The sequence below is a fragment of the Cetorhinus maximus genome, chromosome 3, assembly GCF_964194155.1.
Source record: "Cetorhinus maximus chromosome 3, sCetMax3.hap1.1, whole genome shotgun sequence".
Classification (NCBI taxonomy): domain Eukaryota; kingdom Metazoa; phylum Chordata; class Chondrichthyes; order Lamniformes; family Cetorhinidae; genus Cetorhinus; species Cetorhinus maximus.
Window position 1 is genome coordinate 135,453,988 of NC_135881.1, and position 27,895 is coordinate 135,481,882.

The following is a 27,895-nucleotide window of genomic DNA, read 5'->3' on the forward strand; positions in this document are numbered from 1 at the left end:
CTATATCTCCTCATTATTCTTACCCTATCTACAGCCTTTGACATGGTTGACAACACCATCCCCCTCCAATGCCTCTCCACTATTGTCTAGCTGGGTAGGACTGCACACAGTTTCGTTCTTATTTATCTAATCATAACCAAAGAATTACCTGCAATGGCTTCTCTTCCCTCTTTCGCACCGTTACCCCTTGGCCCCCTCCTATTTCTTATCTACATGCTGCTCCTTGACAACGTCATCTGAAAATATACCATCAGTCTTCACATACATTGACAACACCTAGTTCTACCTCACTACCACATCTCTTAACCTCTCCGCTGTCGCTAAATTGTCAGATTGCTTATCTGGCATCGTATATTGGATGAGCAGAAATTTTCTGCAATTAAATATTGAGAAGAGTGAAGCCATTGTCTTTGGCCCCTGTTACAAACTCTGTTTCCTAGCTACTGACTCCATCCCTGGCAACAGTCTGAGGCTGAACAAGACTGATCACAACATTGGTGCCCTTACTTGTCTCCAAGATGAAAGTCTGACAATGAATATGTATGTTGTCACTGAGACTGCCTATTTTCACCTTCATAACAGTGCCCAGCTTTACCCATGCCTCAGCTCCTCTGCTGTTGAAACCCTCATCCAAGGCTTGGCTACCTCTAGGTTTGACTATTTCAACACAGTCCTAGCTGATCTCCTATATTCTAACCTCCGTAAATGTGATGTCATCAAAAATTCAGTTGCGTTTCCGTACTCGTACCTAGTCCTGTTCACCCATCACTCCTGTGCTCCTGGTTAAGTAATACCTTGATATTAAAATTCTCATCCTTTTTTCATATTCCTCCATAGCCTCACTCCTCCCTATCTCTCTAATCTCCTTCTGCCCCACAACCCTGTAAGACATGTGTGCTCATCTAATTCTGGCTCCTTAAGCATCACAACTTTTAATTGTTCCACCATTAGCTTCCTAGGCCCTAAGATCTGGAATTCCATATCTAAATCATTCCCCTCTTTATCTTTCTTTCCTCCTATAAGACTTCCTTAAAGCCTACCTCTTTGACCAAACTTTTGGCCATTTGCCCCAAGATTGCCTAATGTGACTTGGTGTCAAATGTCACCTTTTAGCACTGCTATGAGGTACTTTGGAATGTTTTATTACATTTAAAGGTACTGTGTAAATGCAGGTTGTTGTGATGTAACCCACAGGTATTTTGCAGTTTCTTATCCAAAATGCTTGTTGCAGGAGTTGGCCTGTGTGAAGCAGGAAGCTTTTTTACGCAACTACTTCTGGTGATCAATGAATTATATTTTAGCTGAAAATTATTTTTACACCAGTGATGTAGGAAGCTTTATGCTGCATTTATTTGAAACTATTAAGTTAGTTCAAAACAAATAATACATGCTTAATGTCATTACAAAGGAATTAACCAAGGAACAAATCTTGAAAAATCGAAAGGTAATTATTGGCCTTCTGGAGGAATGGGGCCTGTTATTTTCATACTTATGTGGTTGAAAATGATGACTCCCTTGGAAAGCACCAACATTGCTTGGCTTGGAGTGTATGTGAATATGGTATTTGTCACAGGTGTCCGCTCTGGAATTTTAACCTATTCGCTGCATTTGATTAGGAGTAGACAAGGATCAAGGGGCTGATAACAGAGGGAAGGTCTCTATAGCTGGAATCGGCCTCGAAAACTGGTTTTATATTAGACTTAGCCAGGTGTTAGGGTCATGCGCTAGGACGATCAGCTGTCAGTACACAGGTCTTGTTTTGCTTGTGGCAGGCAATCCCAAAGTAAAGCCACAGCCTCGGCAATTCTGACACAGATTTGTGAAAGCAATTATGTAATTGATTATATCTCTTTTGCAAGTGCTGGCCTCATATGTATTATATATCACACACCTGTATACGTGAGTCTGTATGTGTGTATCTGTATAGATTATGCACCTTCCATGCAATTCACTTGGTATTGTTTTGTACATGCTGCATTAGTGTTGGACTTTACGCTTTAGATATGTTTAGTATGCACGTGCGATTCTTTTCCTGTCATCAACCCACTTTCAAATTCTTTTTGTTTTTAAACTTGTGAAAAATAAGTGTTTTTTTTCCTCTTTTTAAGCCATTGGCTCCTAATCTTATTCCTATATTTAATTTCTAAAAAATTGTCTTCAAGCATTTTTAGTTCAAGAAGTAGGAATAACTGCATGATTTGAGAGGGAGAAAGAAACAAGAAAATATACTTTGAAAAGAGAAAGAAGTGACCAATATTCCTGAATCTATAAAAGCTATAATAACTCCCTGATTTAGTTGGTTAAAGCAGTGAACAGTTGAACACTTGGGACTGTGATAGTGGCAGGCTCACTCCCTGGTCTGTGCAGTGTTAGCTGGAGTGTTGGGGCAAGTGCAGTCACTGATGTGACCTTCCAAAATATTCCACCCCTCATTGCTGTGATGTTTGCAATCTCCCTCTACAGATGCTTCCTGATCCGTTCAGTATTTCCAGCATTTTCTGTTTTTATTTGAGGTTTTCAGCATCTGCAGTATTTTATTCTTGTGATATTCAAATGTTGCTAAACTAAAACAATCCTCCTTACTATTATCTGGGGGCTTGTGCCAACATTGGGTGAGGGTATCATTGGGTTCAGCTGTTTCCGAGTTGCCTGCAGGCATTCACTTGTTTAGGCTTACACGCAGAATAATAATACCTTACATCACTGAAGGAAGCCATTCAGCCCATCATGCTTTTCACATATTTGAAAAAGCTGCCAATAAGTCTCACTCTCTTTCCCGTAGCCCTGCAAATATTTTATCTCATAAGGGAAAAATGGAGACTTGCCAATGAATTAGCACCCTTTTCTCTTGTAGCATAAACTATTGTGAATGTTTGAAATTTGGCATCCTTGCATTTGTCCTTGAGTGCAAGACAGAAAGCTTCAACAACATGTCTCTTTTCAGCGATATCTAAGTTCTGTACCACCAAGTGACTTTAGCTTTTGTTCTCTCCCTCTGCCCCCCCCACTTTTCCTGCTTCTCTATTTGTCATACCCTAACTTTTTCCAGGTCTGATGAAAGCCATCGGCTTGAAATATTAAGTCACTTTCTCTCTATATGGATGCTGTCTGACCTAAGTATTTCCAGCTTTTTATGTTTTTATTTGAGATTTTCAGCATCCACAGTATTTTGCTCTTGTAGAAGTGATATTCAATGGTTGTCTAAACTAAAACAGAAAGAAATATTACAACACTGCCTACATTTCAGAAGTATTCCACCAGCAAGATGCTTTAGGCTGCCCTGAGGTTGGGAAGAGCAGTATATAAATGCATGTCTTTTTGTGCTGAAAGTCTCAGCAAAGATACATTCCAGTGTAAGACTCTAGAAAGAGTCTAGGAGACGAATGCACCATCTGTGGCTAAGGAAGTTAAAGACAGTATCAAATTGGAAATAAAAAGCATACAATTCTGCGAAGATTAGTGGTAGGTCAGAAGATTGGACAGAATTTTTTAAAAAAAGCAATGAATGCCAAACAATTAATAAGGAGGCAGGTAGTGCAATAGTGGTAATGTCGCCAGACTACTAATCAAGCGGCCCAGGCTGATACTCTGGAGAGATAGGTTTGAATCCCATCATGGCAGCTGGTGGAATTTAAATTCAGTTAACATCTGGAACTAAATAGCTAGCCTCAGCAATAGTGACCATGAAATTATTGCTGTAAAACCCAACTTGTTCACTAACGTCCCTTAGGGAAAGAAATCTGCCATTCTTACTGGTCTGGCCTACATGTGACTCCAGACCCACAGCAATGTGGCTGTCTTTCAAATGCCCTTTGAAATGAGCTAGCAAGCCACTCAGTTGTATCAAAACTGCTGCAAAGTCTACAGAAAGGAATGAAACAATACAGACCACCCGACATCGATCCAGACACCGAAAATGACGATAGCAAACCCAGCCCTGTCAACCCTGCAAAATTCTTCTTTCTTACATCGAGGGGCTTGTGCCAGAATTGGAAGACCTATCCCAGAGACTTGCCAAGCAACAGCCTAACATGATCATACTCACGAATCATACCGTACAATGTCCCACTTACAGGACAGACCCACCAGAGGTGGCAGCACAGTGGTATACAGTCGGGAGGGAGTTGTCCTGGGAGTTCTCAACATCGATTCTAGACCCCATGAAGTCTCATGGCTTCAGGCCTACGTGGGCAAGGAAATATCCTGCTGATTACCACCTATTGACCTGCCCCCTCTCCCTCAGCTGACGAATCAGTATTCCTCCAAGTTGAACACCACTTGGAGGAAGCACTGAGGGCGGCAATGGCACAGAATGTACTCTGGGTGGGGGACTTCAATGCCCATCACCAAGAGTGGCTCGGTACACCGCTACAGACCAAGCTGGCCGAGTCCTAAAGGACATACCTGCTGGACTGGGTCTGTGGCAGGCGGTGAGGGAACCAACAAGAAGGAAAAACCTACTTGATCTCGTCCTCACCAATCTACCTGTCAAGATGCATCTGTCCATGACAGTACTTGTAGGAGTGACCATCACACAGTACTTGTGGAGACAAAGTCCCGTCTTAGATTGAGGATACCTTTCACCACGTTATGTGGCACGGCCCACCGTGCTTATTGGGATAGATTTCGAACAGATCTCACAACTCAAAACTGGGCACCCATTAGTTGGTGTGGACCATCAGCAACAGAATAGTTGTAACCTCATGGCCTGGTATATCCCTGACTTTGCCATCAAGCCGGGGGTCAACCCTGGTTCAATGAAGAGTGCAGGAGCGCATGCCAGGAGAAGCACCAGGCATACCTTAAAATGAAATGTCAACCTAGTGAAGCTACAGCATAGGACTACTTGTATGCCAAACAACAAAATCAGCTTTTGATAGACAGAGCTAAGCAATCTCACAACCAATGGATCATATGTAAGATCTGCAGCCCTGCCACTTTCAGTTGTGAATGGTAATGGAAATTAAACAACTAACAGGAGGAGGAGGCGGCTCCACAAATATCCCCATCCTCCAGGATGGGGGAGCCCTGCACATCAGTGCAAAAAACAAGGCTGAAGTGTGTGCAACAATCTTCAGCCAGAAGTGCCGAGTGGATGATCCATTCCCAACATCACAGATGCCAGACTTCAGTCAATTTGATTCACTCCACGTGATATCAAGAAGCAGCTGAAGGCACTGGGTGTTGCAAAGACTATGGGCTCTGACAACATTTCAGCAATAGCACTGAAGACTTGTGCTCCAGAACTAGCTGCATCCTTAGTCAAGCTGTTCCAGTACAGCTACAACACTGGCATGTACCTGGCAATGTGCAAAACTGTCCAGATGTGTCCTGCCCACTAAAAGCAGGTTAAAACCAACCTGGCCAATTACTGCCCCATCAGTCTACTCTTCATCAGTAAAGTGGTGGAAAGTGTCATTGACAGTGCTATCAAGTGGCGCTTACTCAGCAATAACCTGCTCACTGATGCTCTGTTTGGTTTTTGCCAGGGCCACTCAGCTCCTGAGCTCATTATAGCCTTAATCCAAACATGGACAAAAGAGTGGAACTTGGGGGCTGAGGTGAGAGTGATTGCTCATCACAGCATTTGACCGAGTGTGGCATCAATGAGCTTGAGCAATACTGGAGTCAGTGGGAATTGGGGGGAAAATGCTGCACTGGATGGAGTCATATCTAGCACAAAGGAAGATGGTTGTGTTTGTTGGTGGTCAGTCATGGTCCCAGGCCATCATTGCAGGAGTTCCTAGGCCCAACCATTTTCAGATGCTTTATCAATGACCTTCCTTTCATCATAAGGTCAGAAGTGAGGATGTTCACTGATGATTGCACAATGTTCAGTACCAATTGTGACTCTTCAGATATTGAAGGAGCCCATGCCCATATGTGGCAAGACCTGGACAGCATTCAGGCTTGGGCTGATAGGTTTTAAGTAGCATTCATGGCACACAAGTGGCAGGCAATCACCATCTCCAACAAGAGAGAATCTAACCATCTCCCCTTGACATTCAGTGGCATTACCATCATTGAATCTTCCACTGTCAACTTATTGGGGCTTACCATTGACCAGAAACTGAACTGGACCAGCCATGTAAATACTGTGGCTACAAGAGCAGATCAGAGGCTGGGAATCCTGAGGTGAGTAACTCATCTCCTGACTCCACAAAGCATGTCCCCCAGCCACAAGGCACAAGTCAGGAGGGTGATGTAATAATGCCTGGATGAGTGCAGCTTCAACAACTGTCAAGAAGCTCAACACCATCCAGGACAAAGCAGCCTGCTTGATTGGTACCTCATCCACCACCTTCAATATCCACTCCTTCCACCACTGACACACAGTGGCAGCAGTGTGTATCATCTACAAGATGCACTACAACAACTCACCAAGGCTCCTTCAACAGCACCTTCCAAACCTGTGACCTCTACAACCTAGAAGGACAATGGCAGCAGATGTATGGGAACTCCACCACCTACAAGTTCTGCTCTAAGCCACACACCATCCTGACTTGGAACTATTTCACTATTCCATCACTGTTACTGGGTCAAAATCCTGGAACTCCCTCCATAACAGCACTGTGTGTGTAACTGCACCACATGCGCTGCAGCGGTTCAAGAAGGCAGCTCACTATCACCTTCTCAAGGACACTTAGGGATGGGCAATAAATGCTGGCCAAGCTGGTGGCACCCACATCACTTGAAAGAATAAAAAAAGATGGTATGAGAGAAAGCTAGGTAGAAATATAAAAACAAATAGCAAGAGTTTCTACAAGTTTTAAAAAGGATAAGAGTAACTAAAGTGAGTGTGGGTCCTCTAGAGTGAGAGTCTGGGGAATTAATAATGGGAAATAAGGAAATGGCGGAAGCATTAAATAGATATTTTGTGCCCATCTTCACTGTAGAAGACACAAATAACATCCCAGAAATGCTTATATATGAAGAGTTGAAAGGGAAGGAAGAAATTAAAATAATTACAATCACCAGGGAAAGTGTACTGAGAAAACTATTAGAACTAAAGGCTAACAAGTCACCAAGAACTGATGGAGGTAACAGATAGATTGGCTTTAATTTTTCAAAATTCCCTAGATTCTGGAAAGGCCCCATCAGATTGGAAAACAGCAAATGTAACTTTTCTATTCAAGAAAGGAACGAGACAAAAAGCAGGTAAATATGGGCCAATTAACCTAACATCTGTCATTGAGAAAATGCTAGAATCTAATATTAAGGAGGTTTAAGCAGGGCACTTAGAGAATCTTAATGTAATTAGGCGGAGTCAACATGGTTTTGTGAAAGGGAAATCATGTTTGACTAATTTATTAGATTTCTTTGAGGAAGTAACGTGGATACAGGGGAATCTGTTGTGGATTTCCGAATGCCATTTGATAATGTGCCGCATCAGAGGTTACTATGCACAATAAGAGCTCATGGGGGTAATATTTTAGTATGGGCAGAGGATTGGTTGGCTAACAGAAAGCAGAGAGTAAGGATAAAGGGGTCATTTTCAGGTTAGCAAGCTGTAACCACAGGATCAGTGTGGGCATCTCAACTATTTACAATCCAAATAAATGACTTGAAAGGACCAAATGTATGGTTGCTAAATTTGCAGAATAGTTAACAAAGTAAATTGTGAGGAGGACATAGAGTTTACAAAGGAGTTTAGATAGGTTAAGTGAGCGGGAAAAAATTGGCAGATTGAGTATAATGTGGGAAAATGTGAACTTGTCCACTTTGGCAGGAAGAATAGGACAGCAGTATATTATTAAAATGGAGAAAGGTTGCAAACTCAATGGTACAGAGGCATCTGGATGTCCTAGCACGTGAATCACAAAAAGTTTGTATACAGGTGCAGTGAGTGATTAGAAAGGCAAATGGAATGTTGTTGTTTATCGAAAAGGGAATGGAATATATAAGTAGGGAAGTTTTGCTAAATTGTAAGGGCTTTGGTGAGACCACATCTGGAGTACTGTGCACAGTTTTGGTCTCCTTACTTGAAAAAGGATATATTGTCATTAGAAGCAGTTCAGGGGACATGACTGATTCCTGGAATGAGGGGTTATCTTATGAGGAAAGGTTGGGCCTGTTCCATTGTAGTTTAGAAGAAAGAGAGGTGACCTTACTGAAACATATAAGGTCCTGAGGGGACTTTACAGGTGTTCCCTCTTGTGTGAGAGATTGGAACTAGGGGACAGAGTTTATAAATAAGGGGTCTCCCATTTAAGGTGGAGCTGAGGAGAAATTTTTTCTCTTGTACGGTCATTGGTTTTTGGAATTCTTTTCCCCAGAGAGCAGTGGAGGCTGGGTCACTGAATATTTTTAAGGCTGAGTTCAATACATTCTTGAATGACAAGGGAGTCAAAGGGTATAGGGGGTAGACAGGAGAATATAGTTGAGGCCACAATCAGATCAGCCGTGATCTGATCAAATGGTGGAGCAGGCCTCGGGGGCAAAATGGCCCATACCAGCTCCTAAGTTGTGTTTTTATGTCTCTAAGCTGAACTGAACCATAAGAGACCCATTTATATCCAATATTGTTGTCTTGTTTAAGACTGGAATAATAAGTCATGGAATTTGCACCTGGAAAGACCTTGGGCATAATTTTCAAGCCTCTGAATAGTCTTAAGTGATGAGAGAGAGAAAGGATTTGGCAGAAGTGGGAGTTGGAATCAGAGGAAAACTGGCAAACAGTAACATGGGAAGTTGAAGGGATAGGTGCAATTGAAACAGTGTCTAAGCCAGACATTCCTCCCCAGCACCATGAGATGAGAGAAGAAGGGAACTCTCCAGGCATGTTTAAGGGTTTAATTGGTTTAATTTTAAATAGTACCTGTTCCTCCTGCCCCACTATTCCCCATTTATTTAAGATGGAATAAGTCATTTGTGCAGTATTTATCAGATTTGAAATTAGCATCAATTAAATGGCTGTTCTACATAAGTTATGAATCCACAATATGCTCCTCAGGTATCTAAACCCTTCTTTATCAGGTGGTCTGATAGTCTAATATATTGCATATTGCAGTTGTTCTTGGTTTTATTAAGTGATACTTTTTGATTCATAACCCATTTGATTCAGTACTTTCTGGGCATTTTTTTCCATGGACAGATGGCTATTTCTCCATTTGATGTGGCCTGTGGTGCTGTGCCTATAAATTCGTTATTGCATTTTGTACTGGAGATTGATAAGTCATAATGGGCTCTGTTTTTGCAATTTATCTCTTTTACTAAAAAGTAGGTTGCAAATTGAGGTGCAGCGTTTTAGCTGCGCATCACCAACAATTGTTAATTAAGTATATTGCCAGGTTTTTGCAAACTCTGCTGATGCCCTTTTGCTCTTCCTCTTTTATGCGTCAGGTCATTCTGTAAATGCAGTGTAAAACTGTGCTTTTTCTACAGCTAAGCAAATATTGCTAAGATCAGAAATTGGTGTATATTTGTATTCCATTCTGTTGTAATGACACAACAATGATTTTGTTAAATTGTGAATAAGTGTGTCCATTTCTTAGTCTATTAGAGTTTGGCAACTTGTTGAATGTTGTGGCTTGTGTCATAGCTTTGCAGTGTTGAAGCGCTTGCTAGACTTCTCTCAATTATAGTTTACTTCTGCATTGGCCTCCTGCCTATGAGGTATTTTCTTTGATGTACAATGGTCGTCTTCCTTTAGAAAACAATTACATTTCATCCTTTTGCTACTTTCTTTTCTGTAACTTGTCTTGCATAGTGTCTTTAAATATCTCACGCTCTTTTTTTGTGGTTGGAGAGATTCTTTTGGCGTAGGTTTCAAATGCTTGTGTACACTTAGAGGCTGTGGTTGGTATGTATGTGACGTGAGGGGAAAGTTGTAATTGGTTAGCTACCCCCACGGAGTAAATTTCAGTTGCTCTGCTTGTGGAAAGTACGGGCAAGGTGTGGATTTCATATACAATGCAGAGCAAGTTTTGAGTTGAAGGGCAACACCCCAGTGATGGTGTATGCAACCTGTAAATTACTGATCGTAAGCCAATTGGGAAATCAGGAACCATGTCTCACATTGCATAAAGCAATGGACTCTATGGGGTATGTTTTCTAAGTGTTGAAATTCAAACTATTCCCTATGGAGGAAAAATAATGCACTAACCAAAATTTGTTTGACTTTTCAAAAACCTCTGGCTCAGATTTTGCAGTATAATTAATAAAAGAAAAGCTTGCATTTATGTATTGCTTTTCATGATCAGAGATGTCGTGAAGCGCTTTAGAATCAGCGAAATGTAGTGTAGTTATTTTTGTCATGTAGGAAATGTGGCAGTCAAGCTTGTACAGAGCAAACACCCACAAAGCAGTGTAATAATGACTAGATCATCTGATATTGTGATGTTGATTGAGAGATAAACATTGGCTAGGTCACCGGGAATAGCTCCCCTATTGTCCTTCGAAATAGTGCTATGGGATCCTTTATATCACCTGAGCAGGCAATTGGGGCCTTGGTTTAATGTCGCACCCAAAAGATGACAGGAAAGTTACATTAATGTGAGTTCTTTGCTGGGTAATATGTGGGGCAAGTTCTAAAATAAGCCGAATGATAAGAAAAAAAGTGTTAGCTGTTCTATATATAGTCAATTAGATGTTGGGTTGAAACTGTATTGTAGAGTTGAGATGAGAAACCCATTTGTGAAAATAGTTTACTTAGGATTGTTTTGAGCAATAAACATCACAATGCTGTTCTGAAACATGTTTTGATGTTTGATGTTTTTTGTGTGCAAGTATCTCTGATTGGCACCCTTTCTGATATTTATCAGAAGGCATATGTACAGCAGACATTGCCAAGTTAATTACACCTACAATAAAGTCTATTACAAGGACTACTAAAGAGAAAGCTACACTGTTTCAATTCAGCATTTTTTTTAGTGGAGAACAACGTGTCAACCATAGGGGCTGATAAAAAGAAAAGTGGATCAGCGTTTGAAAAGGAAATGTTTCAGATCGCAGAGAAATGGGACTAAATACTTATCTGTTTTGGAGAACTCAGCGCAGGCACAATGAGCGAACTGGCTGCGTCCTATCCTGTAAGATACAGTTCAGGCAACAAATGAATTACATACAACAGAGAGCGCATAACGATCAGTAAGCAGCAAGCATGAATGTAAACCATTAATCATGAAGTTGAAACTTTGAATCAGAATTGGAGAGTCAGCAACAGCTACCAATTCATGAATAGACTGAACCAGTTAAATTGTTTAAAATATATTTTGAGATCCTTTTGGGCACCACCTTGGGTGGTTCTTAATGCTCAGCACCAACTGTTAGAATATAGGTTAGTGGCATTATAGAATATAAAAACATAAGGAATAGACCATATAGCCCCTTCAGCCTGCACTGCTAGTCAATATAATCATGAATGAATTTCTGCCTCAATTTGACTTTCCCGCCCGCTCCTCATACCTCCAAAATCTGATTAGTTACTAACTAAACTAGCAGTGACTCACAAAACATTTATGTGAAATTACTATCTTTATTGCAACAGTACTTAAAACCCCATCCCATGCTATTCCATCCTTCCCATGTCATTTCTTGCAAGTTGTGACCTATCCCATTCCTGTCATTCCTCACGTATCATCCCCATTCCACAACTTCCTATGCTATCCCATCCTTCCCATGCCATCCCATCTCCATTCCACATCTTCCACAACATCCCACCCTCCTTCCATGCCGCCCCCTCCATACCACCCAACACTGTACCCCATTGCTGTAACCCCCTCCTTTGCCGTTTCTACCCGTCCCATCCCAGTGCCATGTTGTCCCTGAACACCCTCGTGCTCCCGTACTGTCTCCTCTCTCCTCTATGCTGTCTCTCCTCCATATATGCCCCCCCCCCCCCCCCGGTGCCATCTCCCCCGCCGGGTCCAACTCGTCCCCACCCTCTAATGTCACCCTGCGCCCCGCTGTGCCATCTCCCTGTCCATGCTATGTCTCCCGACTCACTTTCTTCCCCTCTTGCCTTCCTCACCCTTGTCTCCATGCCTTGTGTCCTGTCTCACCTGCCATCTCCCTCCCCCAATTGTTTTCCCACCCTGTGCCATCTACCCTCACTCCCATGACATGTCTCCCATCCTATGCCAACTTCACTCTCCATGCCGTTTCCCCCCTCTGCATCCCATGCTGTTTCCCCTCTCTCCCTCCAAGGTTGGTTGTCTCCCTCTCACCATACGAGGTTGTCTCCCCCTCCCCCTCACATGTCATCTCTCCCTGCTGCCGCCGCCTCTTCCCCTCATGTGCCATCTCCCACTCCCCAACCCCAACCCCCGTCCTCATCAACAACCCATTAATCAAGACTGTGGAAGACCAAAGGCTCAGACTAGTAAGTAAGGCTGGGCAGTGGCGGGGCCCAGTAACCTGCATCTGGGAGCACTGGGTGCCAGTAACCGGGGCAGGGGAATGGCAAGAACTGGGGTGAGAGCCAAGTAAATGAGGCCAAAATTTGCATCTTCATCTTCTACCCAACTAACATGAGAGTAGCATTGGATTCCATCTATCTATTTCATTTCATAGTTCATTTGCCCCTTGAAGTTTACTGCTGTGCCCACCAAATCAAGCCACCGACCAATCGGAAAATGTGGACAGACAGAAACTGTATTATTGTTATAGATGTGTAAGAAAAATGTGCTAATTGCTTAAACAATATTCTGTGTTGAGAATGGCTCCAACAATATTTTCATTGAACTCTCTGCCTAGCTGACTACATGCAGATTCTCAAACTCATTCTCAGTATTAACTGAAGTTTGCAGATGCAGCACACGGTTATAGCCTATGTTTAGAGTAAGATTGGACACTCATCGTGTTCATTAGAGAATACAGTTTATCTGAATGGTCTTTCCAGTGAGAAAAATAGAAAGGGCGTTCAAAATTTCTTGGGAAACCAATTCTGGAGAATTTATAATTTTTGCACAAAACAGGAACCAATGTGATTTCTCCATTCATTTTCTTGGGTAACTTTGAAAGCAAGTTAGCGTACTGTAAGAAAGTTCAACATAGAAAAAGCTGAGGAAAAAGCAGTGATTTTAAAAAAAAAAAAATGCTTTCTGCTTCGTAATGCATTCTAAATAGCTACAGCAGTCGAGAACTACATTTCAGGAATAGGAACAGATAAAAAGGAAAGTGGATCATAATTTGAAAAAGCAATGCCATCACTAAAGAAAACACATTCTTAACTTTGACAATGTAACTACAGTATGTAACTCAGAGTGAGAGATTGTTGACAACTGCTTGCATTTGGTTCATACTTCAGATACTTGAAAACTCTGTCATTAGCGATGAGTTGAGGTGAAGAGCAAGCATATGAAAAGAATTATCTTTAAGGATGTATTATTGTCCAATCCTCCAACAAGTAAATTAGATTATGGCAAACTCAGAGATATAGTCTTGCCCCCTTCTTGCTGAAATGCTCAGCCTTGCTGAAGTGGCTGGAAGTCTTTCAGTTGTTAGGCTCTAGAATCACTTTAATAATGAAAATGAAAGACACATAAGTTCATCCAATATTCTCATACCCATGTTCAATACCAACTATAAAATACTAGCCAGCAGACTGGATCAAGGTTTAGATAACCTGACTGTATGGGCTTTTTATGGAACTGTAGAAGATGCCTGTTCAACAAAATAAATGAGTACAAAGGCATAAGCCTCCTGTCTATATACTCTGGATGTAGATAAGATTTTTGGCTCTGTGGAGTAAAAATTACTACTTGTTGACAAATGGCTTTTAATGATGCGTTGCAGAAATGGGTTAACTCTTCTACTCCAATTCCAAGTCCAGTATTTGCATTAAGGCTTCAGCCCCCTTGCATTCTCACTTCACATAGAGGCAGAAAAGGATACCTCTTCTCTCCTCTTTCCTGTTGCTGTCAAGTCCCTGTTAACAAGTGATTATCCAAATTTAACACTTCCACCAGGACCTAGCTGTACGCAAAAGGCTTCCAGTCCTCAAATGACTAGAGCAAACACATTTTGCTTCTTGATCCATGCCAGCCTCACGATTAAAAGAAAATGATACAGAAAACCTGAAGAAGGCCTGGCAAAGAGACCTAGGCTGCCAGATATTAGAGAAAGATTAGCTGTACCCTCTCACTCTCACAACTGCCATCAGCAAAAGAATGAGAGGGGAATCGCCTTAAGATAACATATTGTGTGCATATCATATTTCACAGTTGCTTCATAAATTCTATCCTTCATTGGGGGATGACTGTTTTGTTACCCATATTCTGGTAATGGTGCTGCATTCAGCAATTTCAGGCAGCAGTCAAGAAACTCAGAGTATATGACACGACTCAAATCCTGGAACCCATGTCTGTGCTTACTGGAGTGGCTTATTAGGCAAGAACTTCTGTAAGAATTGAAAAGCTAATGGAGCTGTCACTTTTAGCTGCAATAAGTTGCAAACCCCCTTGTGATAAAGTATAGCCTTCCCCCAACAATAAAATTTTTTATATTTGGAAGGGGTAATATACAGTTTGTGATGACCTATGACCCAGAAGCAGTACAGTAAGAAAAAATTGTAATTTCTTTAAAATTTCTGTGGAATCTGTAATTGTTTTTAAGAATTTTTGAAAGGTCTTTTAGAGTTAACATCAATTGTAAAGGGATCAAATGTAATTTTCTCGGATAATGAGAAATTCTGGTCCATGTTACCTGGTGACCCTTGACCTGGAAGCAATACCAATAGGAAGGCAGTTAAGACCAAATGTGGTGTGGCTGCAGGCAAAGAAGCTACTGCTGTAAAGATTAAATGAGAGCTCCAGCAGAGGGGAGAACAGAGAAGACACGTTTACAAGGAGTTGTGTGTGTAATACAGTTAAATAGGACAGAAAACCAAGACAAGGTTAGAGCGGGGATTGTGATTTGGACAATTTTACTGCTGCCACTTCAGTTTTGCCAGAGTTGACCAGATTATTTAGTGGGATTTGTTAAAGGAGTAGGATAAAAGGGTCTCTGAGGAATCTGTGCCATCAAGATTGTAGTGAACCTAGCTAACGAGGTTCTGGAGGAGTGTGCCGTTCAGGTGACGGGAACGTGACTTGGGTGGGCAAATCGATTGAGTGGGAAAGTGAGGTTCCTACATAAAAGAGGCGAGTTAGAGAACTTTGGAACTGCATGTGGGCCTACATGTCTATGGAGAGTGATGCAAGTGCTTGTGGTTATGCAGTATCTTTGTTTTATGACCTAATTAAAGTGAAATTTCCTTTTTTATTTGAGATAGCATTTGCCTTTTAATTCCTGTTCAATTTGCATTAAAGTAAACTTTACAGTTTAATGTAATTCCTTAGAGAGTCATTTTGGGAAACTTGGGGAAGAATTTTTCCTATGGTGGGTGGGTGGGCAGGGCGGGGGTGGGCACGGAGCTGATCGCTGCCCGCGATTGGCATGCGCGCAGAAGAGCTCAGAAATCTCCCTGAGGCATGGAGCTGCCTTGGAGAGTGAATAGACAATAAAAAAAACTTCAAAAAAGTAAAAATTTATTTAAACATGTCCCCTCATGTGACAGTGTCACATGAGTTGGGACATGTTTGTAAAGGTGGGGAAATTAATTTATTGATTTTATAAAAGCTTCAGGAAACCTCACCCCCACCTGTGGATGAGGTTTCCTGAAAAACGTGAAGGTGGCTTGGGCTTTTCGCCTGCCTGCCAACCTTAAGGTTGGATGGGCAGCGTTGTTAACTAGTTTACTTACTTTTTAATGGCCTTAATAGGTCATTGACATTTCAGCGGGCGCACGCCCACCGAATGAAATATCGAGATGATACGCGACGACGTCGGGACGCACGCCTGACGTCATTGAGCATCATTTTACGCATCGGCATGTCGGGCCCACCCCCGCATGCTGACTGGAAGATTCAGCCCTTGGTTATTTTAGTTTATGGTTTCCCCATGGGGAAGGTAGCAAGAGCTCTGGAAGCACCAGGAATTCTAGAAGTTTTACTGGAAATCTTTTTGCACTGCCCCCGGGAGGAAAAGATGGGTCATTTGCAATGAGATGACATTCGATGAAATAGCACTTTGAGCTCCATCTGCAGAAGTGATTTGTGTAACTACCATGTAACAAAATTGGTAGAGGCTTTACAAAATTTATCTTTTCTCTGCATGGTAAAACTCATATATATATATTATGTATATATATTGCTTTTTCATTTTGAATGATTCTCACTGGGTCATTTGGATCTTCGTCTCACCAAATCTCAGACACACTTCTGGCATTAATGTGATTCTGCGCAACACCCTTCATTTGTGTGCACCAAAATTATCCTTGATCTTTGTTACCTCTTCAATATGCCTCACTGAAAATTCACCTTTCATTCTCCTTGGAATTTTCTTAAGAAAAGTGATTTTTCCTATCATTTAAACAGTGCTGCTGGTGGTTTTACATAGCCATTTTATGAAATTATGCGAGCAGTTGTAATGCCCCAACTGTCATTCATGTTCAAAGTTTAGGCCTAACTCTGTGTAGTTTTCAGCACAAATTCTATTGGTGATGCTGTGAGTTGGGTCTTAAACTTCTGGAATTCTGAGAACAATTGCAAATTATTTATTATTGCCTTGGACATCTTAACTGGGTGCTACATACACTATCTGCTTCAAAACAGGTTACGGTCACATTATTTCAAATTATGCTGTATTTGTGCTACATTGATGACTTGTTTGGTCAATAACACAGCTTTCTATAGCCCTGTCTCCCACAATATCCTCCCTCATATCAGTGATCTTCATTTATCATCAAACAACAACAACAACCTTATCCACATCCTACAACTTTTGTCAATTTGTATGCCCACCTATGCACAATCTGGCTCCTACAACCTTCAGGTGTTTACATTGGCAGCCATCCATCTTGTTTGCACTGTTGGTATCTAATAGTTTCTGTTGATGGATGTTAAATACCTAGTTGTTTAAGGTAATAAGGTTAACAGGTGTTGGGTACTGATTAGTTAATTATATATAGATGTGTTTATAAAGAAGAGTGAGCCAGCACTGGGGGAGATTGTGTTAGAATGCAGAAGTAAGTTGAGCTCTGCAGCTATAGTGGGTATAAAATGGTCACGGGAAGCGCTATGCCAGAATCGATGGGAAGGTTTTCCAGTTTCTGAGCTCAAAATGTGAGTCCGTCTTCCTCTCCAAGAGAAACCCTTGTCAGATCAACTGGACTGTCTTGTATAGGCGCAAACAGAAAAAAGGGTAGTCTGAAGAGATTCAGAAAAAGCGCTCCTGTCGTGCAGTGAAGTTCCAATGGGCTATTTCTGGTGCCTCTCTTGCTGAGATTATGGCTAAGAGGAATCAGAAGCCTGAGGTGCTCAAGACTCAATGTGAACAGGCAATCAGGGTTGCCAAGGAGGCTAAGAAGGCCAAAGCTGCAACAAAGAAGGTCAGTGCAGCTACAGCTTAGCCTACTCAGAAAGCAGTACCCAAACAGAAGTTTGCTAAGCCAATGAAGTCTCAAGCTCCACGTGTTGGTGGAAAACGCTAAATATAAAAATCAATTGTTGATGTAAAATAAAACCTGAGTAAAATTAAAAAAAATAAAATAAACAGTCTCTACCAATGCAGCCTGGTCTCTTTGTCTTCTTCATAAGCAGGCTTGGGAATTTCTCTAACAAGTACCATGATGGTCAACTCTGTGTTAAGCAACACCTGGTATGGCTCAGGAGCCCCAGACTGGCATAGAAGTCTCTGCTGCATTTGCTGCAGAGGAAGACAGTTGACTGAGAAGGTGCACAATTTGCTGGCCTGTTTTCTCTGGGCCCTCTTCTAGGCCAGTTGAGGTTTCCATTTCTGCTCAGTTCTTCCAAAAACAATCAGCCTGAAGAGGTCATGGACATCGGCGAATGTTTCCGAGTTGCCAGTGTCAATGTTTACCATTTTCATATCTCGCTTGTGGGTTTTCTCATTCACGGGATGTGGGCTTCCCTGGCTGGGCCAGCGTTTATTGCCCATCTCTAGATGCCCTTCAGAAGGTGGTGGTGAGCAGCCTTCCTGAATCTCTGCAGTCCATGTGGTGTAGGTATACCCACAGTGCTGTTAGGAAGGGAGTTCCAGGTTTATGACCCAGCGACAGTGAAGGAATGGTGATATATTTCCAAGTCAGGATGGTGAGTGATTTGGAGGGGAACTTCCAGGTGGTGGTGTTCCCATCTGTCTGCTGCCCTTATCCTTCTAGGTGGTAGTGGTTGTGGGTGTGGAAGGTGCTGTCTAAGGCGCCTTGGTGTATTCCTGCAGTGCATCTTGTAGATGGTACACACTGCTGCTACTGTGCGTCAGTGGTGGAGGGAGTGAATGTTTGTGGATATGGTGCCAATCAAGCGGACCGCTTTGTCCTGGACGGTGTCCAGCTTCTTCAGTGTTGTAGGAGCTGCACTCATCTAGGCAAGTGGGGAGTATTCCATCACACTCTTGATTTGTGCCTTATAGATGATGGACAGGTTTTAGGGAGTCAGGAGGTGAGTTACTCATCGCACGATTCCTAACCTCTGACCTGCTCTTGTAGCCACAGTATTTATATGGCCAGTCCAGTTCAGTTTCTGGTCAATGGTAACCCCCAGGATGCTAGTGGAGGATTCAGTGATGGTAATGCCATTGAACATCAAGGGGCGATGGTTGGATTCTCTCTTGTTGGAGATGGCCATTGCCTGACACTTGTGTGGCGCGAATGTTACTTGCCACCTGGATATTGTCCAGGTCTTGCTACATTTGGACATGGACTGTTTCAGTATCTGAGGAGTCGCGAATGGTGCTGAACATTGTGCAATCATCAGCGAACATCCCCACTTCTGACCTTATGAAGGAAGGAAGGTCATTGATGAAGAAACTGAAGATGGTTGGAGATGGTGTCCTTGTGGTGGAGACATGGGCACCCAGCAAGTTGTCATGCAGTGGCTAGTTCACCATACACAATGTCTTTGAATATACACTGTTATCCATCTGATGAACATTGCGGACCCAGCACAGACGTTGTTGGTTTAGCAATGAGTCTGTGTTGATGGAATTAGCATGCTCCAGGACCTTTGAGTTGGTGACCTTGCCTGCCAAGAGACGCCAAGGATACGTCTGAGACAGCGAAGGTGGAAACTCTTCAGCTTCTTCTCCTGGCTAGCAAATGTTGTCCAGGTCTCGCTACTGTAGAGGTGTGTGTTGAGGACTCAGACTTTCTAGACTTGCAGCTTGGTGTTCTCATTCAGGTTGCTGTTGTTCCACAGAGTTAAAGTTTCAAGTCAATGATCTTTCATCAGAACACCTGTTGTATCTCTGCTAGGTTGGCGCTTATTTTTTTTTTTTAGGTGCGCCGATGCTGCTTCTGTCATGTTCTCCTACACTCCTCATTTAACCAGGGTTGATACCCAGGCTTGATGATGTTGGAAGAGTGAGGCATATACCTAGCCATGAGGTTCTCAATTGTGGTGGAATACGATTCTGCTGCAGATGGCCTTTAGAGCCTCTTGGATTAATCTGTTCTATTTCACATGTTGGTACTGTCATTAAACATAATCAAGAGTGTCCTCAGTGTGAAGATGGGACTTTGCCTCCATATTAATTGTGCGGTGACCATTCCTACAACTACTGTAATGGATAGATGCGTCTGCAACAGGTACATTGATGAGGACAAGGTAAGGCAGGTTTTTCCCTCATGTTGGTTCTCTTACCACCTGCTGTTGGCCCAGGCTGGCTTCATTACTTGGTCAGCCATGGTGCTGCTGAGCCACCCTTGGTGATGGGTGTTGAAGTCCCCCACCCAGATTACATTCTGTGCTCTTGCTACCCGCAATGTTTCTTCCAAGTGGTGTTCAACACGGAGGAGCACTGATTTAGCAGCTGAAGGAGGTCTGTAGGTGGAAATCAGCTAGAGGCTTCCTTACCCATTTTGGCCTGTTGCTATCAGACTGCCTTCAAACCCTATGAAACATTAAGGACTCGTAGTGCCACTCCCTCGCAACTGTATACTGTGCTGTGCTGCCACCCTTGGTGGCTCTCTCGGTGGGACAGGGCATACTAGAGATGGTGATGACAGAGTCTGGAACTTTGGCGGAAAGATATGTTTCTGAGAGTATGACTATGTCAGGCTGTTTGACTAGGCAGTGGGACAGCTCTCCCAATTTTGGTACCATTCTACCAATGTTAGTGAGGAGGATTTTGCAGGGTCCACTGGCCTAGGTGAGCTATCCAGTTTTAATTTTGTTGCTGTTTTGCATGGAGGACAGATGCAACTGAGTGGCTTGTTTTGCCATTTTAGAGAATTAACAGTCAACTGTTATAATATGAGTTCTTTAGATGTCTCAATGATGAGATCTTGAGACTTGTATATTTAAACATGAATCCTGGATGGTTAACCTTTACCTATTTACAGATCCCAGGTTACTGTCATGCACGGTGTTGTTACGTCCATGCAAGTTGGTTCCAGAGTGTTCTCTAGACTCTTCCCTCAATCTATTACCGTGTGACTCTATACATCACGCCCCATGTTAACCCTTGCTCTGCCGAGCACCTTTGCATTGCAATGGCATGCAGGCACATACAACATCAACCACATTGCTGTGGGTCTGGAGTTACATATAGACCAGACCATGTATTTTGAGTAGATTTTCTTCCCCAAAGATCGTTAATGAACCAGATAGGCTTTTATGACAATCTGATAGTTTCATAGCTGCCATTACTAATACGAGTTCCAGTTCCAGTTTGATTTAATGAACTGAATTTAAATTCCCAAGCTGTCGTGGTGGCAATTAAACATGTATTATTGAATCAGTAGTCCAGGCTCTGGATTATTACTTGAGAAACACAACCACAATGTTGCTGTACCCTGTGATGGAGGATAACTCCAATCTCTTAGCAGCCAGTTTCTTTCAGAATTCCGTTTTGAATTATAACACTTAAAATGCTGTTTGGTGTGCTCTTGTTATTATTGGGAGGCAGTGACGTAGTAAACCAGAAACCCAGGGTAATGCTCTGGGGGCCCAGGTTTGAATCCCATCATGGCAGATGGTGGAATTTGAATTCAATTAAAATATCTGGAATTAAAAATCTAATGATGACCATGAAACAATTGTTGATTGTCGTATAAACCCATCTGGTTCACTAATGCTCTTTAGGGAAGGAAATCTGCTGTCCTCACCTGGCCTGAGCTACACTTGACTCCAGACCCACTTCAATGTGGTTGACTCTTAAATGCCCTCTGTTGCATTAATAACCGCTAGTATCACCGGAAACAACAATGGCGTACTGAGCCGTGTCGACCCTGCATCTGGGGGCTTGTGCCAAAATTGGGAGAGCTGACTCACAGACAAGTAAAGCAACAGCCTGACATAGTCATACTCATGGAATCATACCTTGCAGAAAATGTCCCAGACACCACCATCACCATCCCTGGGTATGTCCTGTCCCACCAGCAGGACAGAGATGATGGCACAATGGTATACAGTCAGGAGGGAATTTCCCTGGGGGTTCTCAACATCAGCTGCAGACCCCCATGATGTCTCATGGCATCAGGCCAAACATGGGCAAGGAAACTTCCTGCGGATTATCACATACCGTCCCCCATTGGCTGATGAATCAGTGCTCCTCCATGTTGAACACCACTTGGAGGAAGTACTGAGGGTAGTAAGAGTGCAGAATGTACTCTGGGTGGGGGACTTCAATGTCCATCACAAAGAATGGATCGGTAGCACCATTACAAACTGAGCAGGCCTAGTCCTAAAGGACATAGCTATGGGCCTAGGCCTGCGGCAGGTAGTGAGGGGAAAGCATACTTGACTTCATCCTCACCAACCGACCCAATGCGGATGCATCTGTTCATGACAGTATTGGTAGCAGTGACCATTGCATAGTCCTTTTGGTTCCGTCTTCACATTGAGGATACCCTCCATTGGGTTGTGTGGCACTACCACAGTGCTAACTGGGATAGATTTTGAACAGATCTAGCAACTCAGACTGGGCAACCATGAGGCGCTGTGGGCTATCAGCAGCAAAATTGTACTTGACCCCAATCCGTAACCTCATGGTCTGACATATCCCTCACTCGACTATTACCACCAAGCCAGGGGATCAACCCTGGTTCAATGAAGAGTGCAATAGGGGATGCCAGGAGCAGCACCAGGCATACCTAAAAATGAGGTGTCAACCCGGTGAAGCTACAGCAGAGGAGTACTTGCATGCTAAACAACATATGCAGCAAGCGATAGATGATTCCGCAACCAATGGATCAGATCTAAGCTTGGCAGTCCTGTCACATCCAGTCATGAACGGTGGTGGTCAATTAAACAACTCGCTGGAGGAGGAGGAGGCTCTACAAATATCCCCATCCTCAATGATGGAGGAGCCCAGCACATTAGTGCTAAAGACAAGGCTGAAACATTTGCAACAATCTACAGCCAGAACTGCCGAATGGATGATCCATTTTGGCTTCCTCCGGAGGACCCAGCATCACAGATGCCAGTCTTCAATTTGATTCATTCCATGTGATATCAAGACACAGCTGAAGGCACCTGGATACTGCAATGGCTATGGGCCCTGACAATATTCAGACAATAGTACTGAAGACTTGTGCTCCAGAACCTGCCGCACCCCTAGCCAAGCGGTTCCAGTGCAGCTACAACACTGGCATCTACCCGGCAATGTGGAAAATTGCCCAGGTGTGTCCTGTACACAAAAAGCAGGACAAATTCAACCTGGCCAATTACCGCCCTATCATTTTACTCTCCATCATCAGTAAAGTGATAGAAGGGGTCATCAACTGTGCCATCAAGCGGCACTTGCTTATTAATAACCTGCTCACTGATGCTCAGTTTGGGTTCTGCCAGGGCCACTCAACTCCTGACTTCATTACAGCCTTGGTTCAAACATGGACAAAAGAGCTGAACTCAAGAGATGAGGTGAGAGTGACTGCCCTTGACATCAAGGCAGCATTTGACTGAGTGTGACATCAAGGAGCCTGACAAAACTGGAGTCAATGGGAATCGTTGGGAAAGCTCTCTGCTGGTTGGAGTCATATCTAGCACAAAGGAAGATGGTTGTGGTTGTTGCTGGTCAATCATCTCAGTTCCAGGCCATCACTGCAGGAGTTCCTCAGGGTAGTGTCCTAGGCCCAACCATCTTCAGCTGCTTCATCAATGACCTTTCATCATAAGGTCAGAAGTGGGGATGTTCGCTGGTGATTGCACAGTGTTCACCATTCACGACTTCTCAGATACTGAACCTGTCCGTGTCTAAATGCAGCAAGACCTGGATAGCATCCAGGTTTGGGTTGATGAGTGGCAAGTAATATTCGTGCCACACAAATCCCAGGCAATGACCATCTCCACCAAGAAAGAATCTAACTATCACCCTTTGACATTCAATGGCATTATCATTGCTGAATCCCCCACTATCAACTCTGTCTTTCTCTCCACAGATGCGGTCAGACCTGCTGAGTTTTTGTTTTTGTTTCAGATTTCCAGCATCTGCAGTATTGTACTTTTATCAACATTTGGGGGTTGCCATTGACCAGAAACTGAACTGGACTAGCCTTATAAATACTGTGGCTACAAGAGCAGGTCAGAGGCTAGGAATCCTGCAGCAAGTAATTCCCCTCCTGACCCCAAAAAGCCTGTCCACCATCTACAAGGCACAGGTCAGAAGTGAGATGGAATACTCTCCACTTGCCTGGATGCGTGTAGCTCCAACAACACTCAAGAAGCTTGACACCATCCAGGACCATGCAGCCCACTTGATTGGCACCCCATCCACAAACATTCACTCCCTCCACTACAGATGCACAGCAGGAGCAATGTGTGCCATCTACAAGATACACTTAAGGAACTCACCCAGGCTCCTTAGACAACATCCTCCAAACCCATGACCGCGACCATTTAGATTATTGTGGTAGCAGTCATGAGTTTGGAACATGCTGTCTAAAGAACCTTGGTGAGTTCCTGTTGAAAGCAAGGACAGCAGACAGATGGGAACTCCGCCACTTCCCCTCCTTGCCACCCACCATCCTGACTTGGCAATATATCGCCGTTCCTTCACTGTTGCTGGGTCAAAACCCTGCAGCTCCCTCCCTAACAGCACTGTGGATTTACCTACTGCTGTGGTTCAAGAAGGCAGTTCACCACCACTTTCTCAAGGGTAGCTAGGGATGGGCAATAAATGCTTGCCGAGCCAACGGCATCCACATCCGATGATTAAATTTTTAAGAAAGTTGTGTTCCATTTAGAAGATTTAAATCAGAATGAGCTGATACAAACTTTTCCTGAGTTCAGCATTTTTCAATTTTATAGCTATACTCATTAACTGATCATGTGCAAATTGATGTGCATGGGCACAGTCTGTAGTTCTTAGATCTGCAACCAACAGAAATTGCTGGTCGTCCACAATATTACAATACCTTATAAAGAATACACCTCGTCACTTGCATAGCAGCAGCAAGCCTTGGTTACTCTGCAGTAACCCACTGATAATTTAATTCTCTAGCATCTGCTGTTTTCTTAAAAGTTTGCAATACATGAATCCAATGCATAAACTACTTGTTTCCATGGATACAGCTTTGCCTATCCTTGTAATATAGTAAATTGCACCCAAGCACAGAGAAATAGTTGATTGTATGACTTTACTATGGCACTTACATCTTATTTTCTTGACACTTTTTAACTATAGTTTACAACTGCTACAATAAAGCCACTTCTATTCGGATCTATTTATAAATGGATGTGACAAGGCGATGGTGTCTAGTGTGGAATTTTGTTGCTTGCTGTTTATGTTCATGCTCGCTCTCTCCCCTCTCTCACTCTCTTTTTCTCTCTCTCTCTCTCTTTCTTTCTTTCTCTCTCTCTCTCTCTGTCTCATATTTTACTATCGCTCTTCTTTCTCAACCTTATTCCTTTATTACTCCATTCTGTATCTTATAGCTATAATTCACCTGTCATTTGACTCCAAGATGTGGTTTTGGTGAAATGGTTTTGGGTAATTAGTTTTTCAGAATAAGTATGCACGTAAACAATACAAATATCTACCCTGAGTCACTCAGATGTTTGACTCACTGAAGGGGTTCTTTGTGATGTGTTGCACCATACATTCATATTAAAAATTAAATATTTTTAAATACATTTAATAAATACCCATCCACCCCATGTTCTTCTGCTTATCTGGCATCTACTCCTCGGCTGCTTTTCTGTCAGACAGGCAGTCAGCCAGTGGCTGCCTGTTGGGTGGGAAACATACTCCAAAAATTTACACAATGCCCTGCAGTTAATTTCTGCAGGATATCTGGGAAACCCTTACTTCCGGGTTTTCTGTTTGGAAATCCTCCTCCCATTTCTCTCTTCATTGTCCTGTCCAAAATGTATACTTGCACATGAATAATGGCGGCTTAGGTAAGGTATCCGAAGATGTCCAGCACCTGTTGGTTTCCAGAGCCATAGAACCATACAAAAGTTACAGTGCAGAAAGAGGCCATTCAGCCTGTCATGTCTGTGCCGGGCAAAAAAAAAGAAAAAGAAACTAGCTACACGTTTCAACCCCACTTTCCAGTGGGATTACAGTGCTTCAGATGCAGATCCAAGCACCTTTTAAATGAGTTGAACGTTTCCGCCTTGATCACTGATTCAGGCAGTGAATTCCAGATGCCCACCACCCTCTGCGTGAAAAAGCTTTTCCTCATGTCCCCTCTAATCCTTCTACCAATCGCCTTAAACCTATGCCCCCTGGTAATTGACTCCTCAGCTAGGGGAAACAAGTCTTTACTGTCTACCCTATCTAGGTCCCTCATAATTTTGTACACCTCAATTAGGTCACCCCTCAGCCTCATCTTCTAAGGAAAACAACACTAGCCTATCCAATCTTTCCTCATAGCTGCAATTTTCAAACCCCGGCAGCATTCTTGTAAATCTTCTTTGTACTCTCTCCAGACCAAATATGTCCTTCCTGTAATGTGGTGACCAGAACTGTACACAAAATTCCATTTTATAAACTGCCTTCATTACATCCCTGCTATTGTATTCAATACCTCGTCCAATAAAGGAAAGCATTCCATATGCTTTCTTTACCACCTTAGCCACCTGTCCTGCCACCTTCAGACATGCACTCCAAGGTCTCTCAGTTCCTCAACCCCTCAATATCCTCTTGTTTATTGAGTATTCCCTTGCTTTGTTTGCCCTCTCCAAATGCATTACCTCACACCTTTCTGGATTGAATTCCATTTGCCACTTTTCTGTCCACTTGATATAATTCTGGAGACAACAGCTATCCTCTTCACTATCAACTACACTGTCAATTTTTGTGTCATCTGCAAATTTCCCAATCATGCCTCCCACATTTATGTCCAAATCATTAATATGAACAACAAACAGCAAGGCCCCCAACACTGAGACCTGTAGAATACCACTGGAAACCGTTATTCATTCGCAAAAACATACATTGACCATTACACTTTGTTTCCTGTTGCTGAGCCGACTTTGGATCCAACTTGCCACATTCCCCTGTATCTCGTGGGATCTTGCTTTCCTGACTCTTTTTCCTGAGGAGGTTCATCTTTCCATCTATGTGGACTGTGCACCATTCAATGGGCAGGTGACTATTTCCCACCCGCTCTCACATGCCTATCCTGTACCTACTCTGAAGTCAGATTGCAGCAAAGACTGGCAGTTGCCGAGCAGGTAACCAAGTTTTGAGTTGGATGTGGGATGTAATCTAACTCAGCTGGGGAGGCGATAGGGGGGGCTTGTGTAATTAGAGCCTGTGCTGAGATCACATGTTCTGAGGCAAAGGGTTATGCTTGCAGTGTCACTAAACATTGGTAGTCAGTCAGAGCTTGAAGGTCTACACTGCCTGCCTTCCTGTCCCTGTTCAGATCAAATCACGCATTTTAGACAGAATGCTGGGTGACTGGTGCCACTTCCCTGCAATGTCTGTACACCTGTACACTGGAGGACCTGTCGTTGTCCATAAGTACATCCGCAACACATAATTTTAAATGTTACATTGAAAAATGTTTACTTACTATTTCTTATGTGAATTCTTAACATAGCGGTTTAATGAATTGGTGGTGGCTTGGAGAAACCAAGCTCAAAATATAAAACTAAAATATAAGCAACTAAAAGTAAGGGCAATGTCAGTGTATTAGCTGTCATGTACTATTTGTACACTTAGTTTAATAACTTATGATTGGACAGGAACAGATCTGACTTCAGGCTCTTTAAGCAGATATGGGCAGGGAATATTTCACAATAGTCGGCTGGCACTGTTTGATTGCCTATAGGGTGTTCAAGATATTTTCAACTACAAAATTGACTGTGCAGTGACCGCAGGAGGTAGAATTAGAAAAGAGCCGTACCTCAACTTTTTTTAACGTGGATATGGTAGTAGAAAATTATCATAAAACTTTTGTTTACTCCATTATAAACCTTTGCACAAATTGATAATAGACTTGATTGAGTGAATACAATTGTGCTTCTGAATTATTCCAGTTTCCTTAGAACTGAATCTGAGATGAGACTAGAAATTGAAACTACATGATATATTCACAATATTTAACTGTAATTTCTTGTACGGTGCGGCAACAATAAATAACTTTTTCGAAACAAACAATCTAACGCAACCATGCTTGAGGGTCTAGCCTTCATTTTGATTTTAGTTCCTGCTAAGCCCAATATTTGGTAAGTAACTTGGTGTGGTATAAATTGTATTATCCACTAGAATGAATGGGACTCACATAGAACCCAAGCAGGTTGATAGAGGTTGACAAACAATTGAGGATAACCAAATTACAAGTTGTCACATGTAGGCTAGATTGAGTAAGAGGGAACCAGTTGAGTCTTATTAGAAAGCAGAATACTACGGGTGCTAAAGGCCTGCTGAGTTTTTGCCAGCATTTTCTGTTTTTATTTCAGATGAGTCTTATGACAGACTAGAATTTTTTAATGGTTAT

At 42.7% G+C, this 27,895-nt stretch overlaps 1 protein-coding gene and 1 pseudogene across 1 annotated transcript in view; both read left to right on the forward strand.

Moving 5' to 3' along the window:
• The window catches only part of LOC144672307 (large ribosomal subunit protein eL24-like), a 77,333-nt pseudogene extending 59,798 nt beyond the window's left edge, over positions 1-17,535 (forward strand).
• chn2 (chimerin 2) overlaps positions 1-27,895 on the forward strand; it is a 379,687-nt gene that overhangs the window by 83,558 nt on the left and 268,234 nt on the right. The gene's annotated exons all lie outside the window — the stretch shown is intronic.